The sequence below is a fragment of the Myotis lucifugus genome, unplaced genomic scaffold (assembly GCF_000147115.1).
Source record: "Myotis lucifugus unplaced genomic scaffold, Myoluc2.0 scaffold_65, whole genome shotgun sequence".
NCBI classification, from domain to species: domain Eukaryota; kingdom Metazoa; phylum Chordata; class Mammalia; order Chiroptera; family Vespertilionidae; genus Myotis; species Myotis lucifugus.
The window spans coordinates 3,101,024-3,112,322 of NW_005871113.1; the positions used below are offsets into that span (position 1 = coordinate 3,101,024).

Sequence of the window (11,299 nt, forward strand, 5' to 3'; positions counted from 1 at the left end):
AGCCTGACTCGGCAAGACTGAGGCCACCTGCCAGATGAACATGGGAAGTCTACCTGTGCTCAGAGAGCTTCGGGAGGGAATGAATGTGACTTGATTCTATTGATCGAAACATCCATGTTCCAAGTCACATGGATGAACCTTGGATGAGGACATTTTGCTAGGTGAAATACACCAGTCACAGATGGATAAATACTACAGGATTTCGCTTATATGAGGTGTCTAAAAGAGTCATATGCATGGAATCAAAGAGAGGAATGGTGGTGGCCAGGGGCTGGAGTGAGAGGGAATTGGAGAGTTGCTAATCGTTGGGGAATAAAATTTCAGGTAAGCAAGGTAATTAAGTTCCAGAAATCTGCTGTAAAGCACTGTATCTATGGTTAACTATTACACACTTAGACATTTGTTAGAGGGAAAAGTGTTCTTACCACCATAAAATAAATGAGTTCTTTAAACTACTCTTTTCTCTGAACCTTGCAGATATTATGTACCGGCTCCTGAATATAACAGGCAGCATTGTCAGACCTGAGGCACACGGCTGCAGGGCTTTTTCTGAGATCTGTAACCAGGTATGAACGACCCAGGAAAATCCTGACTAGTTTCCCTGGTATGTGTCAGAGCCGTTTATGTAAAACCCCCAACTAGCTGTGAATTATTGAAGTAGAATCTTCCCGGTGAGATTTGAGAGGACATCTTGTGAGTCTTAAAAGCAAAATGCCAATGTTTGCTGTTACCCTACTTGTTTTTAGAGAAATCTGCAATAGCAGGAAAAACAAGACTCTGGCCAACAATGAAGAGGGTCAATAGGGAGCTACTTCAGGCGAGGAGCCTAAAAGGACCCCTGCCAGGGGCTCCAGATGTTTCCTCTCGCCTTGCCTCATCTCTTCAGTTTTATCTGTCTTGCACTCTTGCCAATTTCTTCTACCTGACTGCACACTTCCCCAACCCGACCAATAAATACTCTCTGTAATGTCCTTAAATAAGTCAGAGGCTAAGAATTGAGAAAGGACCTGTTGACAGAAGGGTTCACCATGCTCCAAGCAGAATCTACTTATCCACAAGTGTAAAAACACATCCTTATCTGTTCTCAACTCACTGAATGATATTTCCACGCCATCTCCAGAAGGTGTTTGCGTGCCCATGCCAATGGTCTTTCTGAAGCCATGGAGTGAACAGAGAATTTTCCCCAGAGGGCAGAAGAGTATGTATGTTGGAGCCAACCAGACGTTTCCCAGGCTCCGGTGTTGTGCTGTTCGCCAGCGATGAGCAGATGTTAGCTTCTTCTGATGCACAAGGAAGAAGAGTGCAATGCTCTCACCATCCTGATGTCATCTCCGATTGTTATTTTTGCTGTTCTTCTAAATAATAGGGTTTCTGGCATGAAGACTTATCTCAGGATTCAGCCCAGCCGTGTTCTGAGATCCCAGGCCCCAACGCTGATGGATTTATGCAGGTTGTGATTCTCTGACTAATTTGCTTTGAATGAGGTGAACACTTGGGAAAACCAAAATGTTATTTCCAAGATTTTACATCCTAACGGGAAATACAACAGGAAATAGAGAGCAAAAAAAAAATTATTTTTCACCTCTGACTGTCAAAATGGACTTTTTGTTTGTCGTTTAAATTAATTGGAAAAAAAAAGATAACCCGGTTATACTTCTTCCTTCTTTACACAAAAATTGCAAGACCTTGCAATACTGTTTCTTCCCCTTCTGCTCACATAAGTGATTTTAAACATTCTCCATGTGGCTGGAAACGGAATGATTTCATGGCTTCCCTGTTGTGCTATGTGAATGTGTAAGTTAGTGCTGTTGCTCTGCACGTCTCTGCACACTTCTATTAAGGAGCCCAGAACTGAACCTCTTTCAAAGGAGGTCACAACAGGGGAGGTCACCTGGACCAGAGGCGGATGCCATTCCTGACTGTCTCCTCCTTTACTCCTGCGTGGCTATGCCCCGTCCCCCGAGGAGGAATGGTGATCCTGACTTCGCAGACGAGGAAACTTTGGTGGGGGTGGCTGGGTAACCTGCTAAAGGAACAGAACCAGTAAGTGAGGAACCCACGTCTGACCACTTGCTGGAGTCATTCATTGCTTCGAGTACTTCATTACAGCCCCGTGAGAGGTGGTGGGGGGAGTTCTGAGGACCAGCAGTTAGTGTTGGTCTGGACATTTGGGTGAAATGAAGTAAAACCTGTGGGAGGCTTTGGATGAGTTTCTGCAATAAAATTATCTTTTTCTAATTCTTCAGCCCAAAAAATTCCTCAAAGGGCTTGCCCTCCCTTCCCTGGCTCTTTCAGGGATGGCCCTCTGTAGGGTCTCAGTGGGGAGCAGCTCCCTGCGGTTCCTCCACCAGTGGAAGGATGAGGGGAAGGACGAGGCTGCCCGGCTGCTGCTGACCGAGACCCAGTGGTCCATATACTCCCCACCACCTGGAGGCTTCCCTTTCTTCACTTAAGCCAGTTTTCTTCTAACTCCGTGTGTTGGCGAAAAGGAAGAAGAAGACGTGATTGAAAACTGGGTCACAGGTCCCATCAGCATACCTGAAGCACTCAGAGGCACTCAGTGTGATTTTTAAGAACTTCAGTAGATCTGTACTTGGAAATGATCCTTTAGTTATTCTGTCCCCTTAAAAAATAGAATTGTTTGCATGAGCAAGTCACACAAACTCTCCAGGCCTCACAGTCACCTAAACATTGAAATGAAGAGGGTGACTAACATAAAATTTTTAAAATGAGGGTCTGCACAATCCAATATATACATATGTACATACATATACATATGTACATATATATACACTATATATATATACACACACCAGAACGTAGAAACAAGTTGATGGTGCCGACCATAAGCTCTTCAAGGGCAGGGACCACCTCTCTAATTTCTTTTGATTCCTCTAATGCTTGATGCTTAGCGCCGAGCAGGTGTTCCTAAGCCTTCTTGGCTGTCGAGCCAAGTGCTAAGATGCAGAAGCTTTATTTGTCCACACCGATCTGTGCTGGGGGCCTTCCCTGCCAAAAGGGGCCAGTGAATTAAAGATTCCATAATTAGACACCGTGCTGCCCCGGGCACCCTGTCCCTGCTTGTCAGTGTCCCCACGATGGTGCATGACAGTTGCCGGTCTCTCTGGGCCACCTGTTCAGCTGATAGGAATGTTAATTTTACTTTATTTTTGTTCTTGACAGAGGAAAACACATTATTCAAGCCCATTGAAGAAGGGCTGCCACTTAAAACTCAAGAGAGGGATTATTCCCCCCTTCAACTGCAAGTCATGGGTGGGACAGTATAAATGACAAAACTGAGAAAAGGCCAGTCTGCCTGTGAAAATCAAATACATGTAGTGTAAATAGTCTGAAAAGGGACTATATGCTTGGTCCCTTTATTGGGTACATATTATGTGTCACAAATCTTGTGTAGGACATGTTATTGTTCCACTTTATCTTCACTAAACTCCCCTGACAAAGCTAGTACATTTTAGAAATGAGAAAGTAGGTTCAGAGAGATAAAACAGCTTGCCCAAGGTCAAGGAAATGGTAACTGGTGAGCGGTAGTCTCCCTGATCCCTTTAATTACTATCCTCTCCTCTCTCCCACAGTCCCTCCCATTTTAAAAAAGATGTTTTATTGATTTTTACTGAGAGAGAAAGGGAGAGGGAGAGAGAGAAACATCAATCCGCTGCCCCTATCCCCACCCCCTGTCACCCCTACCAGGGATCCAGCCTGCAACACAGGGCTTGAACCAGAAACTCCCAACCAACTGAGCCACACCTCCCGTTTTGTATGTAGGGAGGGAGCAGGCTTCGGTGTGTTTCTCCTGCTTTCTCCTGGTCTACAGTTTGTGCTGAACAGATAAGTTAGTAGTTTCCTGAAAAACATATTCTGATTGTTTTGTTTGTAGGATTCTAGAAGCTGGAGGTATTTTGTAATTTTTTTTTCAAGTGCTCACCTCTTCCAATTCTGTTACTTTAGTTAAAGAAAGAAAAGGAGCCAGGACTGGGAATAATAGCAATCCCAAAGTCATCTCCATGTCTGTAGTTAGTGGTTATGGTTTCACTTGATCCTTACAACACACCCTGGGAGGCAAGTGGGGCAGCATGGCTGAATCTCATTTTACAGACAAGGAAGGGAAGCCTGTGTTCTCAGGAACATGTGCAGGATCACTCAGATGGTGAGGAAAACTCCATACTCAAATCCAGATCATTGACCCTAAGTTTGAGATGCTTGAAAATACAGAAGAGTTGTGGTTTCAATACTCAGTTCCCAGAGATTTCTAGAGGATTTGGGGCCACTAGCAACCCAATTTCATCCCACTTCCCCACCATTCCCAACTCTACTAGTAAACCTGGTTGTCAGTCCTGACCCAAGCAACTGTGGGGCTGGCAGGCAGCTCAGAGCAATGAAGGCCTTAGGCTCCATGGGAATTCCAACATCCGGAGAGGCCCCAAAGAGCGGAGAAAGAGATAACGTGGATAAGGACACTCTCAGCCAAATAGGTGAAGATCAAACAAGTAGAGAAGCCTGGGAGATATTTGCTGACTTTAGTGAAGAAAATAAGACTACCTAAGGCAGCGGTTCTCAACCTGTGGGTCGCGACCCCTTTGGCGGTCGAACGACCCTTTCACAGGGGTCGCCTAAGACCATCCTGCATATCTGATATTTACATTACGATCCATAACAGTAGCAACATTACAGTTATGAAGTAGCAACGAAAATAATTTTATGGTTGGGTCACAACATGAGGAACTATATTTAAAGGGCCAGAAGGTTGAGAACCACTGGCCTAAGGGGATTCAAGGATAAACAAACAAACAAAACAGAAACACTTTCCAACTAAAAACTGAGATTTGTAAACTAAAATACTCAGTACAGAATTTGAAGGAGAGAATGAACACTGTTAAGATTCAAATGAATAAGACCAAGTGGGGAAAAAAAGAAAACAAAGCCAAACACACCCAAAACAAATAAACAAAAAAACCCAAACAAACAAAAACACAAAAGGGAAGAAAATTATTAGGAAAAAGATCCTGGATGGTCAAGAAATCTAAGAGGGAACCAACCTGGACTAGCACATGGGGTTCAGATCAGTAATGATGGACAGGTTATTACTTTGACTTGTTCCTATGTAGTGAACATTATGTGTGTGTGTGTGTGTGTGTGTGTGTGTATAATAAGTTTATAGTCTAAGCCTTAGACCATCTAAGCCTTAGACACTAAGGTATAAAGAGACACATTTGGGGAGAAACACATATGTATATCATACACAGTTTGTATTACTCTATGTGAGTATACGCGTATATATATTTGCTCCCCTCTCCCCCATGTCTTTGTCTCTACTTTAAGCCTTTAGTTTAAAGGCAAGATCTGTATGGCTGTGTTCTGTGGTGGCTAGAGAGGTATTGAGTTTTGATGACTGATTAACTTTTGCCTTTCTGTTTCATTTCTTTCTCTTTGTACGCTGGCCAGAACTTTAGGCTCTTGACAAATACTTGTTGAATATGGGCTGCTTAGGGAGGAAAAGAAACTATGAGAAATGATCTTAGGGGGTGGGTGGGAGTGCCTAAGTTTTTCCCAGCTCAGCTGCTTCCAGGCAAAGTTGTGGAATGGTCCTTGGTTCTGCATCCACCTGTCCATCCACCCCCATCTCCGGACTTGGCAGCTCCTCCTTTATCTTTCTCTGTCAAGAGTCCCCTATCCAAAAGGGCACCAATCATTGTTTCCATTTGTGAACCCTCCAGGAGCAGTTTGTGATCATTCTTTTGGTTCAAATCTGAAAAAACAAAACAAAACAAACAGAAACCTTCAAAGAACTACTTCTCTTTAAAGAGATGAAACTTCAGTTACTATCAGGCTATGAAAGAAAGTATTTGGGTTCAGCAGAGCCTCTCATGAGCTCCTCAAACAACAGGGATTGGCCCACAGAAGAATTATTAAATAAGAAACACTAGCAAGTTGGAAAGGCAGACTCATTCAGTCCACGGGACAAAGGCACTGAGCCCACCATCTGCAGTTTGGGTGGAGTGTTATCAAACAGAAAGAGTTCATCCACCGGGTGCTAGCAAGGCCACACACGAACCACGAGAATTTCAGTGGAGGAAGTTTGGCTATTTTATTAGGAATGGTGCCACCCAGGAAATGGGAAGTTAATGCTCAAAAGCTGGAACTCCGAGTGTAGGTTACAGATCATGTAGGGCAACATCATGCAATGCTGTAGATCAGGAATTCTGTGCTGGGAGCTGATTGGTTGGAGGTCAGGGTAATGAGTCATTTCTCCAGGCCTTGCGGACAGCTCTGAGGTCTGTTCCGGTGTCCCTCTGTCCCAGCTCATGGGAAAGTAGCCAGGGATCATTCCACCTTAGGGCTGAGGAACTGAAACATAACTTAGGTCAAGATGTTATCTTCAGCCGGCAGAGGTCCAGTCCATTAGCCAGGGCCAGGCTGCCTGTCCTCTGCTGCCTCGGAGGTTATTGATTATCTGGGGGAAAGGTTGGGTCTCTAAGGAGTAGAGAGAGAAAGAGAGAGAGAATATTTGTAGAGCTCGCATTTAAAACTAAATGTCATCAAAGCCAATAATGACCCTCAGCTTCACATCCAGAAAGCTAATCAGGCAGATGTTGGGTGAAATTTCCTTTCTGCCTCCCACCCAACTTACCCAGTTCTGAGTAGCAAACCATGTGTAAAATGCTCTGCTTCTTTAAAATGGACTCAAGGAAGGGCAGCCAGAGGAGCACATAGGCCATATGGAGGAATATTCAACCTGGAGAAACTGAGCAGAAAGAAAAGTAAGCAAACAGCCAAGAGGCCTTCCCATTAGTATTAATTTAGGCATCAAAGTGAAACCTGACAGCACAATGAAAGCAGTAGTCAAAGACCTTGGTTGTAAGAACAGAGGAGAATCAGGCAGAATTAAAGAGCTGGAAAACTCACAGTGTGTGGGGGAATGTGGAGGGGGGGCTTCCCCAGAACCAGGCATGACTAGGAGCGGGGATGAGGGTGAGCTGCTGGGGAGGCGGGAACAGGTGCAGGGCCTGCGAAGGGGCCTGTGTCTGAGACCAAGTGGAACTGCATTGTCTGCAGAGTTCCTTGAACCCAGATCAACGTGGGAGACGGGGAGATTGAGGAGGCGAGGGGCCTGCAAAGTGGGGCCCCAGTGCCTGCTCTCTCTTCACTTGCCTCCCAGATGGTTGTTTGGCCTAAAGAGAGGGGTGAATGTTTGTTTGTATGAAGTTAGGTCCACTTATAGTTGAGCCTTAACTGATGGTAATTTCTCTTCTTCTTTATTCTCAAGACATTTGAAGTTGGGAAGTAACAGTCTCTCCTTCACCACACTTGGGTCAAACTCCTCTGAATTGCCTTCCCAACTAGGCCTCCTCCTCTTTTGGACTTGCATGTCTGTTTTTAACAAGAATTCCGTCAAGTTGATTTAGCAGAACTCCCCCCTCCTTGCTATTGATCACCTTCAATAGCAGACCCATTTCCTCATTCACTCCCCTCCCCAGGTGATGTATGATCACCCTGGTCTGCCTAAAGCAAGAATCTTGTTAGGTTGATTTAGCCAGAATCCCCCTTATTCCTAATGTTTCCTCTTAGTAATTTTCTATCCATAGACCATAAGCCCCCACCCCCTCTGCTCCTATTGCATTCCACATTGCATTCTGAGTGTTGCATTCATGGTCCCCTTGAATCACCTGGAGAGGTCTAAAAGAATGCTGATGCCTGTGTCCCAACAAGATTCTCATTTAAGTGGTCTGCATGTGACATGGGCAATGGAGAATTTTAATATATTTTTATTGATTTCAGAGAGGAAGGGAGAGGAGGGAGAGAGAGAAACATCAATGATGAGAGAGAATTATTGATTGGCTGCCTCCTGCACGCCTCCTACTGGGGATCGAGCCCGCAACCCCAGCATGTGCCCTTGACCAGAATCAAACCCGGGACCCTTCAGTCCGCAGGCCAATGTTCTATTGGATTGCCAAACCAGCTAGGGCGGGAATGGAGAATTTTAAAAGCTCTCTCCTATTACAAAACGCTAATGCAAAACCTGCAAAATCCTAATATCTGTCCTAGTTGTTCCCTGATGAAGTCTGCCTTATTGTTTTAATAAGTGTCATGAATAATTTTTTCTTTGAGAGAAGAGAGGGTCAGTATTTTCTGATAATCTGGGAAAGAGCAAAAGTAAGTCAACTGAAATGAGGCACCCAAGAAATAATTTGAAACGTATCATTCAGATCCAAAGGTGTGTTTTACTCTGTTGGCACTGCTCTCTTCTCTCTTCTTCCCCCCCTTTCAATCCTCTAACTCCATGAGCTCCCAAATGTGGATAATTCATAAATGCAAAATTTTGAAGATGAAGTCAGACTTTTGAAGCCTAGTTTAGGCCTTTGTTACTTCTCTCCTAGATCAGTGCTTCCATGCAATATGAATTATAATGTGCATTCATATTGCATGGAGTCTTACAGTTGCCAGCCCCTTAGCAGTAGCACTGGGCGTTTGCTAAAATGGCACTCAACAATTGTTAGTAAACTAAATGCAACTCAGGTAAGCCTCTTGCAACATGTAAGTGTTAGGATTTAAATTTATGACCATACTTCTCATATTTCTCTGCTGGTGACCCTTCATTTCTTCTGAGGGTTCAGTCAGGCCAGATTTCAGAATGACTGTCCGTTAATAGGAGTGCTCCCAAACCATCCATCGCTTTCCCTTGAGGTATTTCTCAGCCAATGCTTCCTTTTCTCTTTCCAAAACTATGCTGTATTTTCCATGCTGGGGTGGGGGAGAGTGGTGGTCAAGGAAGGAGGTGGGACATGAGTCTATCGTTTCCTGCTGAGCTGATGGAAGCTTTTCCTGCCTGACCTGCCCTTAGAAAGAACTGCCTGCTAAGGCATATACTGACGGCAGGGAGAGACTGGAGCTAAGGGTAGGGCCGGAAAAGATGCACAGACCTTTCGGAAAAATCCAAAGGAAAGTGCAGGAATTGCTAAATTTAAATCGATATTCTTTGGGTGCTTTTTTGAGGGTAGTTAATCTTTTAACTCAAGATTTAAATTGGAAAGATTTATGGTTATAGAAAAGAAGAGGAAGGTTCACATACCTTCTTTAAAAAATGAACAGAAATCTAATCCTCACCCCCAAAACTCTGCACTTAATTTTAGAATTAGTAAGACATCTGGAAGGAACTGAACAGAAGTGTGTCTGAAGGATTTTGAGAGTTGGGCATACTTTTCTGCAAATGAACAGCAGGCTGTGTTTTGAAAAGTATTCTTTAATGTCTAAGGAGACGGCCAGGGACTTGTCTCCCGTTCTCTTCTCCTTGGATGACCTTCACCAACTATAAACTTTAAAAAATTTATTTCTTTAGAGTAGTTTTAGGTTTACAGCAAAATTAAATGGAAGGTACAGAGAGTTCCCATATACATCCTGCCCCGGACATGCATAGCTTCCCCCATGATCAACATCATCAGAGCAGTACCTTTGTTACAACTGATGAGCCTACATTGACACATCGTTATCACCCAAAGTCCATAGTTTACATTAGGGATCACTCTTGGTGTTGTACATGCTGTGGGTTTGGACAAAGAATAATGACATGTACCCATCATTATAGGATCATATAGAGTAGTTTCACTGCCCTAAATGTCCTGTGCTCTGCCTGTCCTCTCTCCTTCCCCCTGCAACTCCTGAGAACCACTCATCTCTTTACTGTCCCTATGGTTTTGCTTTTTCCAGAATGTCATATAGTATGTAGCTTTAGTTCTTTTTCTTAATAATATACATTTAAGGTTTCCCTATGTCTTTTCCTGGCTTGATAGCTCATTTCTTTATTTTAATTAATTGATTAATTAATTAATTTCTTCCTTCCTTTCTACCTTTCTTATTTCCTTTCTTGTTCTTTTTAGTGCTGAGTAATATTCCCTTGTCTGAATGTGCCACGGACTTATTAGTTGCTTCTAGGTTTTGACACTTATGAATAAAATTTCTTTAAACACCCATATGCAGGTTTTTGTGTGGGCATAAGTAAATGCCAAGGAGTGTGATTGCTGGATCATATAGGAGAATATGCTTAATTTTGCAAGAAACTCTCAAGCTGCCCTCCAACGTGGTTGCACCCACCAGCAACGATTGAGAGTTCCTGTTGCTCCACATCCTTGCCAGGGGGGTTGACAGCTTTTGGCGCTGTCAGTGTTCTGGGTTTGGGCCATTCTAATCCATGTGTAGTGGTATCTCTTTGTTGTTTCATTTGCATTTCCTGATGATATACGATGTAGGGCATTTTTTATATGCGAATCTGCCACCTGTATATCTTCTTTGTTGAAGTTAAACACCAGCTCGATGTATATCTTTTGATCAGGTTGTTTATTTTCTTATTGTTGAGGTTTAAGCAAGCACAAACTTTTTACCCAGTGTCTTTTGGGGCCAACTCCTTATATGAAGTGATATGGACTTAGATTAATTACTTAGATTCAGAACCTAAAAAAGAAGGTGAAGATTGAGAACAAAACCAACTTTTTGTGAGATCCGATTTGGTTTAAACCAAAGATAGAAAGGATACCCCATAAAGAGTAACAGCTGATGGGATTTAGTGCTGAAGAGTCATAAAAAATGGGCAACCCAGTGCCAACTTTTTCCAGTCTGTCTCCTGCTTCCACAGAAGCCATCCCAGTATCATGGGTCTCAGTGGCCTTCTTAGCGTCACTCAGTTCCCTTCCACAAATGTTAGTAACAGGGCTAGCCTTGTTGCTGTGCCCTCCATCAGTTGCCTTTCTTGAGCATAAAGTGGTGTGGAGGAGACATGAAATAAAGCTCTAGAATGTGTCGTTCAAGGAGGTATATAGATTTTTTTCAAGTCCACTTGTTTTGTTCCCAAAATCTGCAGATGGCTTGCACCCCATGAGAGGAGTCAAAAAGGTGAATGGCAGTGATCTAAAGAAAATCTTGAGAAATGAATGGATGGAGGGCCAACACAACAAACGCAGGTAAGTGGACAGCCATGAATGTGTACGACTGCCGTGCGGACAGAGCTCTTCCAGGGTGAGTACTCCCAGCATGGACCTGGGAAGTTGTTTCTGGAGGGAGATTATGTTGAACTTGGATCCCAGTCTGCCTTCCCCCATTTGTGCTTCCTCCCTTGGCTGCTGCAAGGGATTCGTATTCCTCTTCAGTATGCTTAAATACTGTCCCGGGAGGGCCCAGGGAACCTTGACTCTTGTATGCGAGTGTAGTGACATGAGCTTCTATTTTGCTTGTAGAGATCCCTTCCTTAGGCAATGGGTTACTTTGCAACAAAAGTGTGGACTTTTATCCTTAG

General features: G+C 43.7%; 1 long non-coding RNA gene across 1 annotated transcript in view; it reads left to right on the forward strand.

Moving 5' to 3' along the window:
* The window catches only part of LOC111826275, a 30,000-nt gene extending 19,058 nt beyond the window's left edge, over nucleotides 1-10,942 (forward strand). The window contains exons 2-3 of the long non-coding RNA XR_002829561.1: nucleotides 478-566; nucleotides 10,868-10,942. This is a non-coding gene — a long non-coding RNA (uncharacterized LOC111826275). The remainder of the gene's footprint in view (nucleotides 1-477; nucleotides 567-10,867) is intronic.
* Nucleotides 10,943-11,299: the final 357 nt, after the last annotated feature.